At 48.0% G+C, this 25,808-nt stretch overlaps 1 protein-coding gene across 2 annotated transcripts in view; it reads left to right on the forward strand.

Moving 5' to 3' along the window:
- Positions 1-25,808, forward strand: part of LOC126546068 (neuropeptide Y receptor type 6) — a 206,243-nt gene that overhangs the window by 97,460 nt on the left and 82,975 nt on the right. Inside the window, exon 1 of one of the 2 annotated variants that reach the window (XM_055061235.2) lies at positions 21,834-21,899. The exons of the other annotated variant lie outside the window; for it this stretch is intronic. The gene's annotated coding sequence lies outside the window, so the exon portion shown is untranslated. Of the gene's footprint in view, positions 1-21,833; positions 21,900-25,808 lie in introns of those variants that run through there. 2 annotated transcript variants of the gene reach the window in all.

Below are 25,808 nucleotides of genomic sequence, written 5' to 3' on the forward strand. Positions count from 1 at the left end.
TGGCGTCCTTGTAAGCGAACGCCGGCAAGTTTGGCGCCGGCACTATGCGCGACGAACTCTTCTTGCGCTTGGAGGCATCGGCCTTCGCGGGCCGCCCCGCTGAGATCTTCGAAGGGTCCGCTGACGGCCGGTTCTTGGTAGCCATGTCGCACTGCTGATGCCACTGACACTGCGATGGTTGCTATCACTAGGCACAGACCCACTATATGCCGACCATCTGGTAAGTTGTACAATAACAAAGAACACGACAAATTTAAGACGTCCGAGATTCGAGAAGGAAAAGAAAAAGAAAGAGGCAGTACGACTACAGAAACAATTAGTGCAAAGCATAAAAAAAGATATGCGAAACTTGGAGCAGCTAGACGTTATGTACAGTCAACAGTTGTCGGTGCTTCACGCAGTTTTTTCATCTTTTTTTAATGCGAGGGTAAATGCCTCAGGGCATACAGGCGTATGGGATGGGGGTGAATAAGGCTGATTGAATTAATGAAAAAAGATTTGCTGATCTAATGAAGTCCAAGAGGGATCGATAATGTGGTCCCTGCGTCCAAGCAGCGTAATCGCTCGGATTATGCAGCGAAAGTCCCGCTGCTGCGAGGTGCCGGAGCCTCGTCGGTTTCAGTGCAGGGTAAACCCACAGCAGGTGGTGGATGTCGGCTTCAGCATTTCGCGGCTTGCAGAGTGGACACCCAGGGCGAGGATATAACGGGCGAAAGTGCGGCCACTTCCGAGTCACGGCAGGAGTGAGGACAACCCCGACCTTGATACTCCGAAGCGCAACCTCCTCTGCACGGGTAAGACCGCGGGGGAGGTTGACCGCACACGGAGGTGTGAGAGCACGTGTGCGGCGCCGGAGGTGCTCTTTTCTTGTTAAAAGGAGGGTGGCATCATCTAGGTGAAAGATCTGAGGCAGTGATGATGGATAGGTCGCTAGACGGGTCGCAGAATCCGCGCGGCTTTGGAAGCTTAGAAGGCCGCGTGGGATCCACTTGATAGATATTGGCTGCGGGATGCGTGCCGCCAAAGATGGATCTGTTGACATATTTCAGGGCTGCGACTGACGCGTCGCCTGGAGGGCATCAGTGCGGATGACGATGCGGGCCGTGGGCACCATGGGAAAGTCGGCCACAGAGCACAACGCTTCTCGAACAGCAAGGAGCTCAGCACAAAAGGAGGAAGGAGGCTGTTGGATTTGAAACCGGGACGTCTTATTAAGGGCAGGTGCGCAAGGACAATAAATTGCAGTGGTCGCTTCACAGTTTCACTGCACCATGGCGCTAACCACGACGAGTTCCCGTGAGCCATTGCTGTTTTTAGCGCTCCCGCTTCATCGATGTGTTCGTGGCTTCAGGTACGTCTTACAGCCACGCAAGCACGAAAAAATCGACGTGAAGGGAGGACTTTTTCAGGGATGTAGCTTTGGGATGTACTTGAACAAACTCTGAAGCAATACAGCAGACTTCAGCGGTTCTTTTGGCTCTCCCTCATTTACTGCAAGAACAGCATTCTCCCACAGTGAAAACCACCATTTTTTTTTTACTTACATGCTTTTTCCTCAAATAATTGCGTTCACCCACTGCGGTAAACTGGGCAAGGACCCAGTGGTTATACGGTGGTTTCTTAGAGAGGGCTGATGCTGCCGTATTGATGCAAAGTAAGAATTAGAAAGAAATATTGTAATAATTATTTAAAAGGTAATTAAAGGTCATGAAAGGCATTCCCTTTCAGGAACTTTCCTCCACCTTCAGGGCGTTCGCAGCCCTCAAGTCTGTCTGAATTAAGTTTGTCTGATTGTGCGGAAACAATAGAGGGGATTGGAGAAACAAGTTCTGACTTTTTATTTTTGCTGCGCACAACTGCTTTTCCGTATGAAATATACATACCCGCCAACCTGTGACCGTTAGACTTTGGAAAGCTCCCGCCGCTACGCCACAAGAAAGGGGGAGGAGTAGGAGGGGGAGGTGTAACCCACGTATTAGTTTGCTACCATGCGTGTACACTTTCTGTTGGATACATACACACTTTATTAACGATTTACCTTGTGGGATCGCACGCGCATCCCGATATCTCCGGAGCGGCCACGCGGTTATCATGCGATAATCACGTGCTCGCTCGCGGAGGGTAGTGGGGAGAGGGCACGTTCGCCGCTCCCGCCACGTACGCCGTGGCTCCCGCTGCTCTTTGCGCCTGGCCGCGACGCCCCAGCCAAGGCACCCCGTTCCCTCCTTTCCCTTTCTTGGAACCGGGGAGACTCCCTCTTCGCCGCTCGGGAGAAGCGCTATTCCCCCGATGCATCTTTGTCTTTCGGCTGAGAAGCTTGCGACTGGCCGCATCTCAATTGAGCCGCTGAAACCGCCGCATGCCGTCCCCCTGCTTTTGTCACGCATTTCATATACTTTTGTGCAGGTTTATAAGTAAGTACTTGTTTTTTTTTCTGCTATGGCTGTCAACCAAACAATCTTAGAATTTTATTCTGTTTTTTAGGTATCTTGCGTGTAATTATTTTAGCCATTACCAGTGAATTTTGCCTTTTTTAAGTTGCCGTGACTTTGTAATACACGTCGTCCAGTTTTGTGCAATATCTCAGTGAGTATAACAGAAGCTCTCAGTGTGCATATCAGAAGCTATTCTACACTTTGGTCTTTAGGGAATTATATAGAAAGGTTTTAGTTGTGTGTACATGAAACGGCCTTCGCATTTTCTTCAGTTTTATTTTTTCTATTTCACTGTCTGTGAACTTTTGTATTGTTTAGTAGTCATGTGCATGTCATGCATTTTTTACTTTTGTTCATTATTCTCAGCGTGTCTCATACCAAGTTATGCGAAAATATTTGTTTTCGGAAACAGAAGTAAATAAAACGAGGCCAAAGATCTGTTGTGTTGGAAGTGGAATTTATATATGTTCTGGCATATGCTGGCATACTCAAACTATGGACAACACTGCGTGCGTGCTAACGAATAAAGAAGCCACGGTGCACCGCGTGACAGTTCACAAACAATGCCTAGGGGTAGCGCGCCCGCGTGATAAAAAAAAAAAGAAAAAAAAAAAACGCGCCGCGGCAACGCCTAAGGAGGCATTGGCCGCGGACGAGCAAAAGGAAATCAAAAGTGAATGTGCGCAGGGCATGGGGAACGGTGGAGAGACCGGAGTGGGTCGTGGGTCGGAGTGAGTCGTTCCTGTTGCCATGACAACGTAAACAATCGTGGGCGCTGCCATTTCGCCAAAGTATCGCCCTCCTGCTAGGACCGAAGCTGAAGGGGCCCTTTGTACTAGCGTCGAAAGAGCGTGTGCTTAAAAACAGCCAATGGCAGCCATGTGGAGATTCACCCATGGGATTAGGGGTCGCAGAAGATCGTGGCTTATGTCTGTGGTGGCGACAGTTGGCACGGTCGGAGGCAGCAGAGTCGGCAAGGTGCGAAGGTCGCCCGCCGACTCGGAGGCTGGCTCAGCGGACGGCGTGGATCGATCGGGCGGAGGGTTGGTCGGGGGCCGAGTGGCAGGTGTGACGTTGTTTGAGACAGACCTAATGGCGTGCGGTGCGGGAGCCGGCGTTGGGTGGGTGATGCCACCACTGTCACGTGCCATCGTTGGCACCGAGAAAGGTGAGGAAATGGCCGATATCATTGTCGTGCCGATACCCTTGACGAGAACATTGGGCGCATACTGGCACGAAAGAGACCCCAGGTGAAAGCCTGAGGCCGGGGACTGCGCGGCAGCGCGTCTGTCGGTCGACGAGACGGTATCGTAGCAGGTTGAGGGAAGAAGGCTGGCCTGATGGCTATGACATACGGGCGCAGGAAAAGGCGCGCTTGGTGCTGGCCTTGAGGGTGTTGGCAGAGATTACTCGCGTGCCGTGCGGTCAACCTCACGAAAACGGCGGCGCGTAGTGCCGTAGAACTTCAGCATGGCCTGTCGTAGCTCTTCGTAGAGGCGCGTGCCAAGCGCGGGGCATGTCCTTTATGTTTACTGTATGTTTCCTGAAGGTGACACGAGGAAACACCCTTTATGTTCCCTACATGTTGAAAAACGGCCACTGCTTTTATGTTTCCTGCATGTGTCCCTCCTTTATGTATCAGTTATGTTACCGTACTTTATATATCCTACTTGTTGAAATTTGGTTACTGCTTTTATGTTTCTTTCATGTGTCCGTAATTGATGTATGCTTTATACTACCGTCCTTTATGCATCCTAGATGTTGAAATTTGGCCACTGCTTTGATGTTTCCTTCATCTGTTCCACCTTTATGCACCCTTTATGTGGCCCTATTGATGAAACCCTGTATCTTACGTAGACACGCATAGATGAAGAGTTCCCTGCGCATACATATTTATGTGCATTTTATCACTTTTGAAGTTTTGCATTGTTCTCTTTTTATTATAAGATTACTGTTCTCTAAACATGCAACATACTGATTGGAACTCTGCTTGGACACAGAAATTCACGCAAGAATGTGCTATAATAATAATTTTCATCATCATCATCATCATCATTATCATCAGCCTGGTTACGCCCACTGCAGGGTAAATGCCTCTCCCATACCTCTCCAACTACCCCGGTCATGTACTAATTGTGGCCATGTTGTCCCTGAAAACTCCTTCAACTCATCCGCCCACCTAACTTTCTGCCGCCCCCTGCTACGCTTCCCTTCCCTTGGAATCCAGTCCGTAGCCCTTAATGAGCATCGGTTATCTTCTTTCCTCATTACATGCCCTGCCCATTTCTTTTTCTTGATTTCAACTAAGATCTCACCCAATCTGCTCTTTTCTTATCCCTTAACGTTACACCCATCATTCTTCTTTCCATAGCTAGTTGCGTCGTCCTCAATTTAAGTAGAACCCTTTTCGTAAGCCTCCAGGTTTCTGCCCGTACGTGAGTACTGGTAAGACACAGCTGTTATACACTTTTTACTTGAGGGATAATGGCAACCTGCTGTTCATGATCTGAGAATGCCTGCCAAACGCACCCCAGCCCATTCTTATTTTTCTGATTATTTCAGTCTCATGATCGCGATCCGCGGTCACTACCGGCCCTAAGTAGATGTATTCCCTTACCACTTCCGGTGTCTCGCTACATATCGTAAACTGCTGTTCTTTTCCGACACTGCTAAAGATTACTTTAATTTTAGCATAGTAATAATTTTTAGTAATAATTTTCGCCCAATATAATTCTTGCAGTACCACTCGTACCTTTCTTACTCCAGTGTCGCTCTTGTTCTACATATCTTTTCCTCCCAAATGTATTTTGTAAAGTTTTGTCTGAAATTACAAGTACTATATTGGACTAACTGCATGTTAGTTCGATATGCCACGTCTGTTTGCAGCAGATATATGGAATGTGGTGCTCGGATGAGACCTCACAGGACACCTGAAAAACGCAGCAAACAAAGGCGAAACGTTTTCGCGTATGCAATAAATTTCGTACAGGCAAGAACAGCTTGCCTGCATGCACACAGCTAAGAAACGTACAAAAGTCGAAAGGTAGTGCATAAACACAACATCAGGGCAACATTGAAGCCTTATACTAACTTGTTTAAAACAGACAGTGCTGTTGCTATCTGCCCGTGCAGTCAGGCACAAAACTTACCGTTTCCTCAGTAGTCTGACTGACACTACGCCCGCCTTAACTGTAACAGCCTCACGTGAAAGGTGGTGTGTAAGAGTGGTAGACATCGAGTGTAAAGTATTGCTTCAAAATAGCACACCTTATTTGCAGTGCTGCAGCCCACTGTGTTAAACTATGATCGCAAGAGCTGACATCATGTTCTGCAGATGCAAATAATAACGAAAGCCAACGTCTGATTTATATGTCTCGAATAAAGAAGAAACTTGGCTGTTATAATATCGGCTTATATTTGGCGTGCAACATGGAATACAACTATGCGAGTACGTCAAAGAACACAAACAATGCAAACAGGTTCTCGCGAAGATGGACTTCAAATTACATTGTATCTTTAAAACAAATCTTCACACAAGCGAATATCTGCTCAGCTGTCAAACATAGTAGTCGCGTGCTCACTCGCGCTGCCCATGACACATCGACATATATCGACATACACATCGACATGCACAGGTAACCTGCGGAAAAGCAAAGATACGGAAGAATTTCTTGCCGTGAAAGTTCCGGAAAAACAGTAACTTTCAGCGTTTACATAAATGTTTGCCCATTGAGTCCCAACAATCAGCGGTGGTCTGTAATTTTAAGTCTTTTTTAGCAAGTGTAGAGTTCATTCTTGCTTTTTGTGCCTCCCTCTCACCAAACGCCGGTCTGGGGGTCACCGTCCTGCCAGAGAAGCACAGCAAGCGGCTCCCGAAGCGCACCGGACCGAAGCACCGCGGCGAGCCTCCGCCGTCACCCGCCCTTCGTGATGCTCTGATGGCATTCATCGCAAGCAATCAGCAATCAGGTCAGCATGTTCCTTCTGTAGACCACAGAGAAGATGAGCAAGCAAGGAAAAGGCTACGTGAAGACGAGATCGACAGAAGGGAATTTACAGGAGACAACGAAGAGATGGACCAGACAGCCTTCACTGTTGTCTCTTACAAAAAGAAAAGAGCCGCAGGTGTGCTTGTTATATTCAAGCCAACTCAGCCTGACAGCAGCTTATGGAAAGTAAACCCAAATTTTCTTGCTTCTGCCTTCGTGACAACAGCCGAAGAAAAGATACTCAGCCATCGTCTCAACAAGGATGGCAGCCTCATGGTGACAGCGTCTACACTCCCTGTAGCTAATCGCCTCCTCACAGTGACATATCTATCGGGTATTCCTGTAGAAGCTCAAGTCCCATACTCCTACTCTGCCACATACGGGAGGATAGAGGACGTTCCTGTTGAGTACTCGGACGAAGACCTCAGGGAGTATTGGAGCGAACAAGGAATCCTATCTGCTAAAAGACAAGTTTTGTACGTCCCTAACGAAGATGGCGTGGTAAATTAAACCCGAAGACGCTCGGCCATCCTGGAATTCTCTAAGGATGCCCCTCTACCAAACCGAGTGTCGCTTGAATTCTGCAGTGATCCCGTGACGGAATACATGGGGTCCGCTGCTCAGTGATTCATATGTGAAAGACATGGGCATATAGCGAAATATTGTAAAGGCCCCATCCGCTGCAAGATATGCGCTGGTGCACATACGCATAAGGAGTGTACGTCACGTTCCCAGCCTCGATGTGCAAACTGTGGAGCTGAGCATACTGCATCATATGGAGGGTGTCCTAAAAAGAAATCAGCCGCTCTTACACGGACAATGGAGCAAATCCAGGGAAAAGTGCGGAAACGACGAGAACCACCACCGAACCCGGATGTGATATATACATCTACAAACCAAAAGCAACACGACACGGTACAGGGCAGGGACACGGCTTCGAAAAAGTCCTTCGCCTCAGTCGTGAGATAAAACCAGCCAAGGCCTTCATCTGCAAAGAGTCAATCAAAGCGCTCAAGTAATATAGCCGCAAGCCCACAACAACAAGTGTCCCCAAGGTCGCAGCAGAAGAACAGGAAGAACCAAGAAAATCTGTTAGATGGTAGCGCTGTAAATGAGATATCAAGTCTGCTGATTCCCATGATGTTCGCAGCAATCAAATGTATTTTCCGTATCAGTCCATCGTTTAAAAGCATCCCTGAGGTAGAGGCCGTCCTGGCTTTGGAAACGCTGGTGTCGTCTTCTTTCACGGCGCAACGCCGTGATTCTTCGGTGTAGCAACGATGGCTTCGCCAACAATCGTCTCACAAGTGGTGTCCACCAACAAACACTACCGCACATGTACTATACTCCAGTGGAACGCTCGCGGCTTGCGTTCGAAGTTAGCGGACTTTAAGTATCTTGCTCGAGTGTACCAATTCCCTTTTATGGTCATTTCCAAGTCTCGCGTAGACGAGCAGTTTAGGATAAAGGGTTATTATTTTGATCATTCAAGGCGACAAAACGGAATTAGCCGACTGCTCGTTGGATTTCGCAACGACGTGCCTGCCTCCGTGAATGACGTAACACGACATGACAAGAATGAATATATTTGCGCAACCGCAGTGATTGTATCTAAAGTGTTTACCCTGATCGGCGTCTACTTGAAACCAGGATCACCTTTCGACGTGTCAAGATTGGAAAACTTGTTGACAAGCACTCAATCTTCACATATTATTTGTGGTGATTTTAACGCACATAACGAGATATAGGGCAGTTTACATACATGTGCTCGGGTTGCTAAGCTGGCGAAGCTTCTTGCGAGGTACAATATAGAGCCCTTGAATGATGGCAGCATAACATAAATGAAAAATCCGAAGACTGTTAGCTGCAATGACGTTACATTCGCATCAGGTTGCCCCTATGTTCGGATGGTCTACAGATTTCGAGACTCGAGGTAGTGATCACTACCCCATCCTAATCTCTGCCCTTCATTTTCGGCCATCGCCCAGAAAAGTGAAACTGAAGTCGGTAGACTGGGAAGCTTGCACAGCAGCCATGGACAAAGGGATCACAGCCTTGTCTACGAATGGAGAATTATACCGACAATAGCTCAATGCCTCAAACAAAGTACCCGCTCTGCCACTAAGCATTGTAATGTAGCTACTAACGACGAGGAATTTAGAAGGCGTGCCGAAAGGAAGGCGATACGTACTAAAAATATCGAAGACCTCAGAACTTGTCGACGGCCACAAAGACATATACGGCGTTGCCTCACCAGACTGAACCGAAAAAGGTGGAGGGACTTTTGTGGGACACTGGACATACGACAACCTCTGAGCAAAATCTGGCGAGTCGTCAGAGGCATTCGCAAAGAGCCGCAACAGCTTTATCCTTTTATCGCCCTCTCACTACTTGAGCGCACATCCCTCAAAGAGGTGGCAAAGCAGTAGTGTAGGTTCCTTTCCAGCGGGGCACAACCTTCTCGGCGAATTGCAAGTCATCTCATCAGCCTAGTCCATCTCGAGCGACCTTTCCTGACTTAGAATTACCATTTACAATTGAAGAGCTCACGGCAGCAATCGGCGACGCAAACAAGCGATCATCACCTGGCCATGACGGTGTGAGTTATGAAGCGCTCGCAAATCTATGCCACACATCTCGCCTACGCATTCTAGAGTACTACAACGCCTCATCGATAACTGGGGAAGTTCCTACGGAATGGAAGCTTGCGACAATTATTCCTATATTGAAGCCAGGGAAGCAGCCGACAAATTACGCCTCCTTCAGACCAATATCTCTGCGTAGCTGGGTAGGGAAGCTGTTCGAAAAAATTGTTCACAAACGACTAAATTGGTTCGCGGAAACTAGAAAAGTTTACCCGGAGGAAATGAAGGGCTTCCGGCAAAATAGGTCCGCAATTGATAATGTCATTGCCTTGGAAGAGAAATTGGTCTATGGAAAAACACCTACTGCATTATTTTTGGGCATTAAGGCAGCATATGATTCGGTCTATCATAAAGCAGTACTTGACGCTTTGGAAACCCTTGATCTTGGAGGACGGCCTTACGCATGGATTGAAGACTATCGTCAAGGGCGCTAACTTTTCATGTGTACCCCAGATGGCCCCACGGCGCTTTATGCCGTCGAGAAGGGAGTGCCACAAGGAGCTGTGTTAAGCCCGGTATTATTTAATTTAGCCCTAATCCTTATGAGAAAAAACCTGCCCCGTGGCGTCAAAATCACACTGTATGCGGACGACATCTATACTTGGAGCGCGGCGCATTCTCGCAGTACCACCCAACAACGTCTCCAGAGAGCGCTGGCCAATATATCGGCCTACCTAAATCTAAGGGGTCTGAAATTGTCTCCCGACAAAAGCGTTGCTATGGCTTTGAAGCGGAGGTGTATGGACAAATATCCACTGGTGTTGGGTGGTCGTACCCTTCCATACGTCAAGACGCAAATGTTTCTTGGAGTGACGATCGATAGGAACCTCACATGGTCGCCTCAAGTGAAAAAAAAAACTGAGTGAGAAGATTTTCTCGGCGTCGCACGTATTCCGATTTTTAGCCGGATCACACTGAGGCAGCAACTGTCGATAAATGGTGCTCCTCCATAAGGCCTACGTCGACGGAACACTACGGTATTACCTGCACAAAATGTCTCCCACAAGCAAGAGAAAACTTGAGGCAGCACGGAACAACTACCTTCGCGTATGTCTTGGCCTTCCGAAGGGGTCCTCCCGCTCAGGAACTGTAGCAGAAGCCTGGATGCCTGCCTCTTGAAGTGCTATCTTCTCAGGAGACACTTCGAATTCACCTGCGACACGTCATTCATACGAAGACCCACTTTTTAAAGGATATTTCTAAAACCCGTGCTACATCTAGCTTTGGACAGGCCGTCATAGGCATATCTATTTCGATTCCTGCTCAGGCGTCACAAATTATGCAACGAAACATTTCACCATGGACACTGTCCCCACTGGAAATCGTGCCATGTATCCCTGGAATCAGTGCAACAGAAATGCCTCAAGCAGCGAGTTATCAGATAGCTTTGGAATATATGCACAAAGAATACGCAGCTGCAACGCACATTTTCACAGATGGCTCTACAACTCCACATCGCTCAGCGTGCGGACTGGTTGTTCCCTCTACAGGGCAACGATTCTCGCGTTGTCTTGAGCGAGCGACATCATCTACTTCAGCAGAGCTATATGACATTAAGGAGAGCCTTGTGTATGTACTTCGACAGCAGCCGCCAACGACATGGGTGATTTTCACGGATTCAAAAGCAGCCCTACATAGTATGTGGAACAGGCACAAAGCGTTGTAATAATCAACCTGAAACATTTGACATTGCTTATCTTCACCACAAGGCTAAGATTACAGGGCATTGCATCAAGTTCCAGTGGATACCTGGTCATGCCGGTATTTGGGGAAATGAAAAAGCGGATCAGGCTGCCCGAAATCGACTCCAATACTGCAATTTCAAAAGAACATTTTTACGAAAGCCGACGCTTCAAACATGGCAAAAGAATATGCCTATCAAGAAAATGAAAGTTGTTAGTCAGCGCTTGGAGAGGAAGGAAAACGAAGTGACTGTGAGCTAGAATGCTATTTTTCTAGCTCAGCTATTTTCGGATGCAGCAAGCTTCCAGGAGCGTGCTGGTATCAAGTTTCAAGGTGGGAAACGATTTTTCGATACTTTACGAAGCAATTCCGCCCGAGCAACGCCGACGCCGCATTAAGACGCTGCGCACGCCTAGAGCCAAGCCTAGGCGAGCTACCGCCTGCCAGGCCTAACAATACCCAAGCCCTACGCACCAATTTTTCGCCAAGCATGGAGGTCAAGGTCGAAGGAGAGGAGATGTCTCCCGAAGAATTCGGTGGAGATGCCGGCTGGTGCATGATCGGCTCCAAAACCCGGTCCCGCCCCAGGGCATCGCGGGATAGACCTAAGAACGAAGCCTACACCCGCACCGGCGAGGGAGACGGTCGACAACCGCCCTGACGCCCGCGGAACGTAAAATAACAAGTACTGAAGGCCAGCAGAATGCCGGCCCTCCCGAGGAACGACATCAAGATCGTCGTAAAACCGAAGGGCGGCCTCAACACCGCAACAACCGGCGCAGTCAGGATTGCGTCAGCCATATACCGGGCTGCAGGAGTGTCCGATCAAAACGCCAGCGAAGATACCGTCTGCCCGAGCACCCATCAAAACATCGTCGTTATCAGCACACCCAGTGGCACCAACGCAGAAAAATACAGGAAGATCGAGGTCATCGGGATCGGCGACCACCAATACGAGGTCAACGCGTATGAAACGGCACCGAATCATACGGCCAAGGGGGTCATCCGAGGCATACCTCTTGATGAAGACTCCAGGACCATTAACTCCAAGCTCGTCAACGACAGGAACCCGACTGCCCTAGCAACCAAGCGTCTTAGCAACACTACGACAGTCATCATCGCCTTCGAAGGCCTAAATGTTCCCACTTTCGTCAGGCATGGAGGCACTCTGCTTCGCTGTTCGCTGTACAGGAAGCAGGTCGACATCTGTCACCAATGCGGTAGACTGGGGCGTATGGACGTCTTCCCCAATCCCCAGGACAAAATATGCAGGGGCTGCGGTGCCAAGAACGCAGGCCCCAATCACCAGTGCACCCCAAACTTCCGCCTATGCGGAGGGGAACACCTCACGGCAGAGAAATCCTGCCGAGCAAAGTTCAAGACCCCGTATATAGTCAAGAAACGAAGATGGGAAAGGAAAAGAGCCGAAGCGGAAGTAGAACTCTAGGTAGTCAAGGAATCCGAAGGAGTGCAAGCCCCCGCCCTGCACAAGCCAAGATCCAGATCAAGAGGCCGGGCCAGGTCCAGATTGGCGTCGGCTACGGGGACGCCTCGATCCCGCCAGCACAGCTGGTCGAGGAGCAGAGCACGCAGTTGCACCCCGGGAGCGGGCCGAACCAGGTCCAGATCCAGCCGTCTCCGCCATGGCACTCAGGAGGTCGAGGCCCTCCCCGAAAAGGTGAGCTGGGCAGACGCGGTCAAGGGTGCGCCAAGATGCGGGGTCTACGGAGTAACTGCCTCAGAACTGCAAGTCACAGATAACATAGACAATGAGATTATTGCAGAAATAAAACGTGAGAACGCCATGCTTAGGAGCCTAGTACAATAGCTAACACAAGAGGTACGCGAACTGAGAAAGGTCGCGCCTCCCGCGCAAGCCCCTAGACCCACTCTCGTTAGCACTCCTGCTCCGAGCAACAATGGCGAGGAACAGAACAAAGCAACCCAACCCGCGAAAAAGTGAGCCGTCCAAAGCCAAAACACCAGTCGCGCCGAAGAGGCGAGATCCGAAATTAAAGCCATGCTTCCGCAACCACAACAGAACCACAAAGTGCAATCGGCAATCTGTCTTCCGCCATATCCGGCCTCACAACCAGGGTGGTCAAGCTCGAGGATTGTGCGATGTGGGCACCATCCCTGTCGCAATCATCACAGCCGAACGCGGGAACGCGCAATATAAATCCCGTAATCCCAGACGTTCCCATGGTGGAACCGCCCCCCGCGCACCGTTCGTTTCTCAACAGCTGCTTACTTAAAACTCCAGGATGGCCAGCCACAATAAAGAGCTATTGGTCTGGCAGTGGAACTGCAGAGGTATAGCCGGGAAAGAACCGGTCCTACAACAATACATAAGAAACGTCCAACCCAAACCCGATGTGATAATGCTACGAGAAACCGTGGACGCGTCGGCGAAGATCCTGGGCTACCGCGCCCTCGTCGCTAAATTCCAAAACGATACGGGCATCGCCACACTAATCACAAAGGGCCTTGTACCCATAGAACATGAGATTAAAGGCCCGCAGGCCGAACATGTAATGATAGAGATTATTCCTAACAAAACGCAAAAGAATACCATCTTTACACTGAACATATACAGTAACCCATCCAAAAAACGGCAGCCATTTCTCTCACTGCTCAAGAAGGCGGCCGAGCTCGCCGGCCTGAGCCCACTAATAGTGGGTGGGGACTTCAACGCTCCGTGCCATGCCTGGGGATACGGCCACACCACAACCAAGGGCAAAGAGTTATGGCAGGACTGGCAAGACTTGGAATACACGCTCATCACGGATTCCAGCGCACCAACGCGAATGGGCGATTCGGTTGCAAGAGATACCACACCAGACTTAACTATGATCAAAAACATCGAGAGGGCTACCTAGAGAAAAACCCTAGAAGACCTAGGTAGCGACCACATGATCATCGAGATCACGATCCCCCGAGCGGGAACCATCCCCCGGTCAAAAGCTTCATACAGACTGGGAGAAGTTCCGCAAGCAGCGGGATATCAGGCTAGACGATGAGCCGATCGGTGACATTGACACATGGATCACGGACCAGACCAGGGATGTCGGGGAGGCCACGCAAACCATCACTCCCGAAATCCTCACGGAGAAGATGGACAGTCGCCTCGCCCACCTCTGGGAAGCTAAGAAATCCATGCAAACCCGATGGCAAGGCCAGGGGTTCCATAGAAAGCTGAGGAAAAAGATAGCTGAACTAAACAAACAAATCGAAGAGCACTGCAAAGCCTTGAGCAAGCAACAGTGGGACGAAGTCTGCAACGCTGCAGACGGCCAACTCCTCAACGGAAACTCTGTCGGCAGCAAAGAGAAATTAAGGCGAGTGCACGGTGGCGCCCGTCCAGTCTGCGAGACCAAGTGTGGACACTCGGCGACACATCGGCAGTGTGTTTCTACGACGTGTGCTCCGCTCTTTGTTGAAGGAGTGCATGCCGCACTCATCAGTCCCGTGCTGGCATAAGCAGCCTCCGAATATACGATACCTTTAACGTAATCTTCTTCCTTGAGTGCCGAGCCTCGATGAGCCTGGCGAATAGTGGCAGTTATAGAAAGGAGATATTGCCACACGCGATCAGTTTGAGTGGTACGCTTCGAGAAGTCCTAGGTCCATGTCACGTACGAAAACTGGAACGGAGTGACGGCGTCTTCGATTGTTTTTGCCGCAGTGAACACACGCGGTTGCCGCGGCAGAGGCCAGGGAGAAGCCGAGAAACCAAACTCGTTTTCTAACCACATACACTCGCACGCACAACGCTGCAGCTTTGCCTGTTGTGCGCCAGATAGCGCTCACTATTTTACAAACCGTCCATTTATTTAATGTTTAGGCTAACACGAGAGTGGTGAGTTGATGTTAAACGTTACCTTGCGTGCACCACTGCTGTTTGTCTGCGTAGTACACAGAACACACAGGGAAAAGCGTTTGCTTGAGGCGTTCTTGTGCGCCATATTTTATAACCTCTGAGATGGTTGAGCGTTGTCATTCCCTCACATGGCACATCGCATTGTGGCAGAAGTATTAAACTTGATTTGGATTATGGGGCTGCACGTGCCAAAACCACATTCGGATTATGAGGCACGCCGCAGTGGCGGACCCTGGATTAATTTTCACCACCTGATGTTCTTTAACGTGTCCCAAAATCTAAGTAAACGTGCCTTTTCTATTTTGCCCCCGTCAAAATGCCGCTGCCGCGGTTGGGATCAAATGCACAACCTCTAGCAATGCCATAGCCCCTAATCTACCGCGGTAGGCACATAAGTGTTGATTTGACGCTCGATCACTTCCGTAGTGTATCCTGGACCCTGCGGCGCTAATGAATGCGGCTCTACTTCTGTACGCCCTGCGTAAATTTTCCGCTTGACAAGTTTCATCATCATCATCATCAGCCTAGTTACGCCCACTGCAGGGCAAAGGCCTCTCCCATACTTCTCCAACTACCCCGGTCATGTACTAATTGTGGCCATGTTGTCCCTGCAAACGCCTTAATGTCATCCGCCCACCTAACTTTCTGCCGCCCCCTGCTACGCTTCCCTTCCCTTGGAATCCAGTCCGTAACTCTTAGTGACCATCGGTTATCTTCCCTCCTCATTACATGTCCGGCCCATGCCCATTTCTTTTTCTTGATTTCAACTAAGATGTCGTTTACCCGCGTTTGTTGCCTCACCCAATCTGCTCTTTTCTTATCCCTTAACGTTACACCCATCATTCTTCTTTCCATAGCTCGTTGCGTCGTCCTCAATTTCAGCAGAACCCTTTTCGTAAGCCTCCAGGTTTCTGCCCCATATGTGAGTACTGGTAACACACAGCTGTTGTACACTTTCCTTTTGAGGGATAGTGGCAACTTGCTGTTCATGATTTGAGAATGCCTGCCAAACGCACCCCAACCCATTCTTATTCTTCTGGTTATTTCTGTCTCATGATCCGGATCCGTGGTCACTATCTGCCCTAAGTAGATGTATTCCCTTACCACTTCCAGTGCTTCGCTACCTATCGTAAACTGCTGTTCTCTTCCGAGACTGTTAAACAATACTTTAGTTTTCTGCAGATTAATTTTCAGACCCACCCTTCTGCTTTGCCTCTCCAGGTCAGTGAGCATGCATTGCAATTGGTCTCCTGAGTTACTAAGCAAGGCAATATCATCAGCGAATCGCAAGTTGCTAAGGTATTCTCCATCAACTTTTATCCCCAATTCTTCCCACTCCGGGCCTCTGAATACCTCCTGTAAACACGCTGTGAATAGCATTGGAGATATCGCATCTCCCTGTCTGACGCCTTTCTTTAGAGGGATTTTGTTGCTTTCTTTGTGGAGGACTACGGTGGCTGTGGAGCCGCTATAGATATCTTCCAGTATTTTTACATATGGCTCATCTACACCCTGATTCCGTAATGCCTCCATGACTGCTGAGGTTTCGACTGAATCAAACGCTTTCTCGTAATCAATGAAAGCTGTATATAAGGGTTGGTTATATTCTGCACATTTCTCTATCACTTGATTGATAGTGTGAATATGGTCTATTGTTGAGTAGCCTTTACGGAATCCTGCCTGGTCCTTTGGTTGACAGAAGTCTAAGGTGTTCCTGATTCTATTTGCGATTACCTTAGTAAATACTTTGTAGGCAACGGACAGTAAGCTGATCGGTCTATAATTTTTCAAGTCTTTGGCGTCCCCTTTCTTATGGATTAGGATTATGTTAGCGTTCTTCCAAGATTCCGGTACGCTCGAGGTTATGAGGCATTGCGTATACAGGGTGGCCAGTTTCTCTAGAACAATCTGACCACCATCCTTCAACAAATCTGCTGTTACCTGATCCTCCCCAGCTGCCTTCCCCCTTTGAATAGCTCCTAAGGCGCTCTTTACTTCTTCTGGCGTTACCTGTGGGATTTCGAATTCCTCTAGGCTATTCTCTCTTCCACTATCGTCGTGGGTGCCACTGGTACTGTATAAATCTCTATAGAACTCCTCAGCCACTTGAACTATCTCATCCATATTAGTAACGATATTGCCGGCTTTGTCTCTTAACGCACACATCTGATTCTTGCCTATTCCTAGTTTCTTCTTCACTGTTTTTAGGCTTCCTCTGTTCCTGAGAGCCTGTTCAATTCTATTCATATTATAGTTCCTGATGTCCGCTGTCTTACGCTTGTTGATTAACTTAGAACGTTCTGCCAGTTCTATTCTAGCTGTAGGATTAGAGGCTTTCATACGTTGGCGTTTCTTGATCAGATCTTTCGTCTCCTGCGATAGCTTACTGGTTTCCTGTCTAACGGCGTTACCACCGACTTCTATTGCGCACTCCTTAATGATGCCCATGAGATTGTCGTTCATTGCTTCAACACTAAAGTCCTCTTCCTGAGTTAAAGCCGAATACCTGTTCTGTAGTTTGATCCGGAATTCCTCTAGTTTCCCTCTTACCGCTAACTCATTGATTGGCTTCTTGTGTACCAGTTTCTTTCGTTCCCTCCTCAAGTCTAGGCTAATTCGAGTTCTTGCCATCCTGTGGTCACTGCAGCGTACCTTGCCGAGCACGTCTACATCTTGAATGATGCCAGGGTTCGCGCAGAGTATGAAGTCGATTTCATTTCTAGTCTCACCATTCGGGCTCCTCCACGTCCGTTTGGTTGGCGTTTATTTTTCAGAAATAACAGCAATGTTCTGTACTGTACCTTGAACATAAGCTTATCCTGTTTCCCGGAACCGCTGTGTATACTAGTAGGGTTTCCTTGCCTTCCCACATCACCCCCGCTCTTGTATGGGAACTGCCTTTTTTCTAGAGTTTTTTCTAGAGTTCTAGGTCCCCTCGGGACTCGCACATTAATAGAAAGGGAATCGATGCAATTTCTGCAATGCTTCTGAGGGGAGTCGCGGATGATTACAACTGTGAAGCAGCTAATGTGGCGACGGCCAGGGAACTCCAGAGGGCATTGTGCACATTAGACGCGGTGGGGTTAAAACGAGTTTCTCCCGTCGCCTTTCCTCTCTGGCTCGCGCCTAACACTCCCTGAACCACTCCCCGACGGGGTGTGCGAGACAGCAGCAACCACAGCAGCCACAGCAGCAGTGGGAAAGCCGAATGAAGACGAAAAGGAAACTTCGCTTTAAAAGAAATCACTGCCCAAGCATTCCGTACAGATGGTTAACCAGCGAAGCTGGAACATGCGATACCGGTGTTTATCACTGGGTTAATCACGACGGTTCATTAAACGACGGCTTGGTAGGCTGCCGGAACCTTGGTACAGGCGCCCCATTAAATAAACGGAGTGTGCGAGCGCTGGCCGAACCACATCTCCGTGTACTACCGGCAGCAGTGCCTACTACATAGCATTCGCGAACTTAAATTGCGATGGTCATGCGATATATTTTTGACCGGTGGCTCCGCGGGGGCTCCGCCGAAGGAACGCTTTTTCCGACGGTTGACGCTACGGGAGGTTGCAGAGTTTGCCACAAATATTCAGCAGTGCAAGCAGCTCTCACCAGAACGCTTGCTTGAAAAACGCACGGCGCCGGTCACTGTCCGCTGTTTGTTTCCTTGGAAACGCGACGATTGCCTACGTGGCCGCTGTTTCCGTCAACGGCACGAGAATAAATGGTTTCTGGATGGATGGATGGATGTTATGAGCGTCCCCTTTGGAACGGGGAAAGATATCTGTAGCGGCTCCACAGCCACCGTAGTCCTCCATAAAGAAACCAACAAAATCCCAATAAAGAAAGGCGTCAGGCCGGGAGATACGATCTCTCCGATGCTATTGACAGCGTGTTTACAGGAGGTATTCAGAGACCTGGATTGGGAAGAATTGGGGATAAGAGTTAATGGAGAATAACTTAGTAACTTGCGATTCGCTGATGATATTGCCTTGCTTAGTAACTCAGGGGACCAACTGCAATGCATGCTCACTGACCTGGAGAGGCAAAGCCGAAGGGTGGGTCTAAAAATTAATCTGCAGAAAACTAAAGTAATGTTTAATAGTCTCGGAAGGGAACAGCAGCTTACAATAGGTAGTGAGGCACTCGAAGTGGTAAGGGAATACATATACTTATGGCAGGTAGTGACTGCGGATTCGGATCATGAGACTGAAATAATCAGAAGAATAAGAATGGGCTGGGGTGCGTTTGGCAGGCATTCTCAGATCATGAACAGCAGGTTGCCATTATCCCTCAGGAGAAAAGTTTATAACAGCTATGTCTTGCCAGTACTCACCTACGGGGCAGAAACCTGGAGGCTTACGAAAAGGGTTCTACTTAAATTGAGGACGACGCAACGAGCTATGGAAAGAAGAATGATTAGTATAACGTTAAGGGATAAGAAAAGAGCAGATTGGGTGAGGGAACAAACGCGAGTTAATGATATCTTAGTTGAAATCAAGAAAAAGAAATGGGCATGGGCAGGACACGTAATGAGGAGGGAAGATAACCGATGGTCATTAAGAGTTACGGAATGGATTCCAAGGGAAGGAAAGCGTAGCAGAGGGCGGCAGAAAGTTAGGTGGGCGGATGAGATTAAGAAGTTTGCAGGGACAACATGGCCACAATTAGTACATGACCGGGGTAGTTGGAGAAGTATGGGAGAGGCCTTTGCCCTGCAGTGGGCATAACCAGGCTGATGATGATGATGATGATGATGAGACGAGCTTGCTCGCGGTGTTGCTGATCGAAAGCTGCCTGCTCCTCAGGGGTACATATGACGCGTGGCCTACCCATTTGGGAGCAGGAGAGAAATTTGCGCGCGCGCTCGGCTGTGACGGAGAGCAACGACGTCACTACTGGCGCAGCTAATCCAACACCACTTAAACAGCACAAGGCCTTTTCAGTCCGATCCATGACGACATGTTACCTGGCGTGATTTCCATAGAATCTAATGGGATGCTCCCGAGTAGGCAACAGGGATTTGGACGTCTCCGCTTTCATCACGCTAGCCTCGTCAATGTTTCAGGCCAGGTAGCGTGACGTCATGGATCGGAGTAAACAAACCGTTAGCTATCTGCAATCCGATCGTTGTGATATCCTTGTGATATCGTGCAATCCCATGCGCATGCGCATGGGACTGCGCCGGAGTTTTCGGCGTACGGACGACCAACAAACGCACGGATGGATGGACGAATCGGCTAGCCATACACAGCGTCGCTGTCATAAAAATAGAAAAATAAATAAAATGAGCAGCCGCATAGCAAAGTCCGTTTGTGTCCATGAATTAAAATCTGTTTCATTTAATATTGAGCCTATATGAACAACAGTTGCGCAGAAGTGTGGGTGAAAAAGATTAAACTATATCCAAATTCCAACGAAGCCACCACAAGGAGTCCCCTCTAGCCTTCACAGCCTTGACTGCTGTGTATGGAAGAGAGTATAGTACTCTTTGCTCACTGCCCGCGCCAGCTGTTGAATGCATGCTGGGAGACAATCACGCGTACGTTGTGCGGTGAGCGCTCGAGATGCTTTTCCACAACACAGCTCTACGCTGCTTTTCAATCCATGTGATATGTTGCTAATGAAGATTCCTTGGACAGTGCAGGTAATGGTGCGAATATGGGAAAAAATCGTACGGCAAGTTAGGAACAGCAGCTTGTAAATCGGCTCGTAATACCTCTATGCGCGTCGGTGTGTAAATGTGTGTGCGTGTTTTATTGCGTGTTTGTGTACATTTTTAAAGCGAAAGCTTTACTAGCCGCGAACTTGCGATGTCGCCGTGGCCGTGCTCCGAGGAGGCACATGACGTCAAACCGCGTTCCTCGTCGTTGCGTTCGCCTCCGCTCGCTTCGCCAGCTGCGTCGCATGCCTGATAACATGTCGGAGGATTGAAAAGGAGAGATCGCGTGCGCCGCAATCACAGTTGAGGCGGCAGTATGGACGGCGACAATTCGGATAAGCAGGAGGAGGCCTAGAATCGACATCGGAACGAGAGGAAGAGGAAACGAATCGCCGAGGAAATAGACGAACAGCGCGCCGAACGACTGGCTAAACGCCGCAACATAGCTAGACAACCAGACTAACCTGGACTTGCAATCAAGATTAACCAAGGCTAACCATGCTATGCCTTAGCTTTTGCTACGTATATCCTGGCATAGCCGAGCTCAGCCACTGCCAATTTCCTATTGTACTCTTATTTATGTTTTAGATCTTGGTTTTCGCGCTCGCGTTTGTGTGTTTGTCTCCTAATATGTGATTGCTTCCGAGCGTGTTTGTGTTTATTTTTATTTCTGTCCTTTTATTCTTGGGCTTGCTTTTGATATGCTTTCCGCCACATCTTTCTTCACAGTTTCATTAACTCGTCTCATTCAAAGCACGAAGTCCTATGAATAGCAAGGTTGGCCACGTCGAGCTTATTAAAGCCTTTCTGTTTCGTCTACTTTGTTAACTCAATCTGCCATCTCGCTGCGTTTTCTGCTAGTATTCTGTCCTTACTACTTGTGTTGTTGTCGCAGGGGGATTAATCAACTTCCACTAAAGAAAGTTCTATCAGCTATCACAACAGAACAGTGGACAGATGCATTATGTTAAAAGCATCACGTGGCTTGCACAGTAACTTCGCCTCTTGCCCTGTGAATGCATTTACGCACCAGTGCGTGCGGCAGCTCGCCCGAAGTGCTCCATATTGAAGCTTGCCATATTGCGGAACCCGCACCTTGCTATGTTGTTGCTTTTTTGACGTTTCCAGTCTTAGTAAACATATGGTTTTGCAGCCAATCATGTGCGGTGGTACGCATTTTTAACGTTGTGCAGTGGGCTGTCACTTACTGTCTTGAGGCGTTCATCAATACAAAGGCATTTTTCATTGAATGGATTGCAGAAAAGCTGTGTTCTGAGAGTTCTTGCAACTTTCACTATTTATTGCTTCACCACATTCACCGTCTGAATATGGCCGTCACTTTATCTACGGCTTGTGCGAGGAACAAAGTGGCTCACTAAAACACGTTTAACCTTACAGAGCATCTTTGGTATAAAAACGACAAAAAAGTTCTAGCAAAGTAATTCAGGGTAATAATTGTTCTTGCAGTCACGTTACATGCCCAAGTCTGATAAATAAATTTAACATTGACCATTACATGACTGCAATTTGAACTGCAGGCTGCTGACGGGGCCGTTCAAGCGTGTCCAGACTACTGCCATTTCATCGTGGGGCCCATCAAACTCGACGGTGGCTACCGGAATGAGGATTTTGGGCCTCACTAAGCTGATGATGTTCTATATTTGTTCTCTTACTCGCATTATTTGTCTGATCCAGATGACCAAAATGAACGGTACAATGTGCTTTGGTGTGCACGCTGCTAATAGTGGCTGTGAATTTCACGCTGGCTGCAGCTATTTCACCATGACATGACTGCGATTTGATGTGCAGACTGCTAACGGTGCCCTTCAAGCTTGCCCGTAAAATTCGACGGTCACTGCCCAAATGAGCCTTTTGGGCCCTACAACATTAAGCAGGGTTAACAATTGTGTTTCCAATCAGATTTGCCAACACTGAAGCAATTTGCATGCCTTAAAATTAGCACGATGTGTACAGGACGTTCATTATCAGAATTCAGCTTCAAGCAAAAGCAATATGCGATCAAATGAACTGCTCACTTATTTGAGAGGTAATGGGATGGATGGTTCGCTATCGCGTACCCAAGGGCAAAATTTTGGTAGCACTAATAAGGGCTGTTCGTTCATTATTAAGAAGCTGTTATGTTTCGTCCAGTGGCTCAATGGCAGACATCTCGCAGTTGAAGTCACTTTCTTCAGTGTCGTCTACACCAAATTCGATGACGATGGGTTGTATGTGCCCGCTCGCAGACATGTCAAATCTGAACTTTGTCTCCAGATCCATCACGTGCTGAATGTTCTTCCTCCGGTCTTCCGCCGTTACGTGCTTGATTTTCTCCCTCAAGATGTCTTCGTCCGTGGATACCTTGAAGTCGCTGTTGTCCGCAGCGATGCCGTTTTTGAGCTTGGCCCACACAAGCTCAGCGAGAATAAATTCGCGGTGGTACGGCGGGAGCCTGAGTACAATGCATGCACCCCTTCAGCTGCGTTGTCTACAATGTAGCTCAGGATGCGTGACTTTACCTATGCCACCAGCTTAAGGAGTTGCTTTTTTACCATCCTTTCACTCTAGGTGATGTTCTTGCTTTTGAGCAACTCCTGTATTTTTTCCTTCTTCCGGACCATCGTCGGCAATTTCTCCTCTCGCCGGCTATGCTAAAGTGCATTGTTTATAACAATGACGCTACCAGCTGGCAACTTCTGCAGAACATCATTGAACGAACCTTCGAAGGGACGGTTGTGCATTTCTTCGCGGCAGCCACCTGTATTTTGTCCTAGGAATACATCCATGCAGCCGTCGACGAAACCATTCTCATTGCTGATTGGCGTCATGATCAGGCTTTGGCGTTTCCCAGATTGTCGTTTCAGACGCGTCGACAGGCCATTTGCTCGAGCGTACATGCGTCCGCGCTTCTGCACCAACGTGTCTGTCCACACGATCGCCCGTGTGTGTCCCATAGAGTAACACAGTAAACGCAAAGAGTGGACACTCCCGTGGGTGCCTGCGGCCCACTTTGGCTCTCCGCAATTGGCGAAACGCACCAGCCTCCGAAAAGGTCGCCGCACGCAGCCGAATCTCGGAGGCCATAATTGCAGTTTCGTCTCTTTCTTTTTGCGACCCATACCGTTCTTGAAACGGAGCGATTTCATGCAGCCACTTGTGCCGCTGTTTGTATGTTCCCACCACGGGCGCCTAAAAGGCCTTTCACGTTATGTTAGTTTTATTTAAATTTATATTTGCTGTTTCAAGCTATAACTTGGCGCAGCAGTCATGCCAACTGTTGAGGAAGTAGAACTTTATCGCTTGTGATATTCTACGTCTAGTAACTCACGAAAAAAGGAGAATCGTAAATAAATGTGCCATGTTCCTTAAATATGAATCAACCTGTTGCGCAGCCAAGAGCACGAAAATAGCAGACAACAATTTATTGCAGCAAGATTGCTATAGGCAGATACATGAAAACGGGAAGAAACTGCGAAATGCAAGTAATACGGGTGTCACACGACGCACTTTTAATCGCGACAAAGCACGGTGCGATTTGAATTTCTCGATTGCGATTGGTCTTTTGGCGCAAGCTGCGCGAGGGAGCCGATCGCAGTTGAGAATTTAGATCAGGATCGCGCTTGATTGCGATAGAAAGTGGTCGTGCGACACCGGTAGAATGGAGAATAGTCGGAAATTAATGGCGTGATGTCAATCACTTTACACAAGCGAAACACAAGACGTATTGCAACTATCCGCATAATGGAAAAAAAAACTTCACAGACACGCCAGCAATTAATTTGCCCAAAATGGGATTGCTTTAGAAGGAAAACAAATATGACGCTTTTTCTTTTACTTCTGCGAAGGAGGGTCACTTAAGGTAGCAAAATTATGTGAATGGTTGCGTGAAAAAATAAATTGGTTACGAAAATGATTAGGCACGCACCAACATCCTCATTCCGAATGTGTAAGCCAGTGCGTCCGTCATTAAACAGCTGCAATGCTGTCTTCACCTGCTGTCTTCAAAGCAGTGCATCGCTGATACTTGGAAATGTTCCCTTCAATATGCATGATGTCCTTTGGCTGTGCAGTGTATTTTGACCCTAATAGTAGAGATTCCTGCAATGCGTAGAATAACAGCCGGATGGTAAGCAATGCTGAAGGCTTCAAAGCTATTGAATGTAGGCGCTACGTTCCTTCGTATAAGCAATACTGGAGCCTTAAAAGCTTTAGACTGTACAGACGTGATAGGGGTTCTCGTGGTGGTGGCGTTGCGGTGATAACAAAGGGTAATATTGAAGTTACTGTTGCTGACCGAGTCTGTGATCATTAAAGTCTACTTCTAAGGGTGTCACTACAAGGTGACACGTTTTTTGTCTGCGCTGTTTACCGACCTCCGAATGCTGATGACTTGTTTTTGAGCAGGCTATGTGATCACCTGCTAAAGTTCCGGGACAAAAACCTAATTATAACTGGAGATTTTAACCTGCCATCCATTGATTGGAATAACATGCAGTATGGATATTCTGTAGTGGCTGACGCTCTAGTTGATCTAATGCTTACTTTTAATCTTGATCAGATTGTGAGAGCTCACACCCGTGGAAATGCCATTCTGGATCTCCTCTTTATTTCTGAAAAATTTAGCTCAGGAACAGTACAGGTTGAACCTGGAATTTCTCACCATAACCTGATATATTTCTGCTGGACTAGATATACGGAGATGCAAAAGGAAAAAATTCCTCCAGCCACAGTAAAAGATTATAATAGAGCCGACGACATAGCAGTAATCGATTATTTAGAAGAGCATCTTGTCGTTAGCATCAACAACGTTGAAAGCTTGTGGCAACAGTTTTATTCTGCAGTTACGTTCTGCATTCAAAATTTCATACCGTCAAAAAGACTGCAAAAGCACCGTAAAAACCCCTGGATTTGTCGAGAGATTAGTCGAGAGAGATTAGTCGAGACAAACCAAAAGAAAACTTAAGCGCTTGAGAAAGAAGCACAAATCATTCACTCCACAATTTATGGAACTAACGCATGATCTGCAACGTAAAGTAAAACAAGCAAGAAGAAACTTTTTTAGCAACACTATTGCCGTCTTCATTACAAGTGATCCCAGAAAGTGCTGGCGCTACCTTAGTCAAAGTAAAAAGGAGGTTCAGAAACTCAAAGTTCATGACAAAATTCTGCATGACCCAACTTCTATTGTAGAAACGTTTAATCAGTACTTTCAATCTGGTTTTTCAACACGTGACTAATATAACTTGCCGAATATTTCTCCTGTATTAGAAAACGAGTTGAATGTAACTAGGGAGGGGGTTCTTGCCATGCTATTGAAGCTAGATAATAAGAAATCCACTGGCTTCTCAATTTTTAACTTCTCAATAACTTCTGGTGTCGTACCAGCTGACTGGCGTATAGCCCGTGTGGTGCCTGTCCTTAAAGCCGATGACCGGCTGCTTCCTAAAAATTACCGCCATGTCTCTGTTACTAGTAGTTGTTGCAAGCTTTTGGAACACATAGTCGTGAGTTTTATTC

Source organism: Dermacentor andersoni, chromosome 1 (assembly GCF_023375885.2).
Source record: "Dermacentor andersoni chromosome 1, qqDerAnde1_hic_scaffold, whole genome shotgun sequence".
NCBI classification, from domain to species: Eukaryota; Metazoa; Arthropoda; class Arachnida; order Ixodida; family Ixodidae; genus Dermacentor; species Dermacentor andersoni.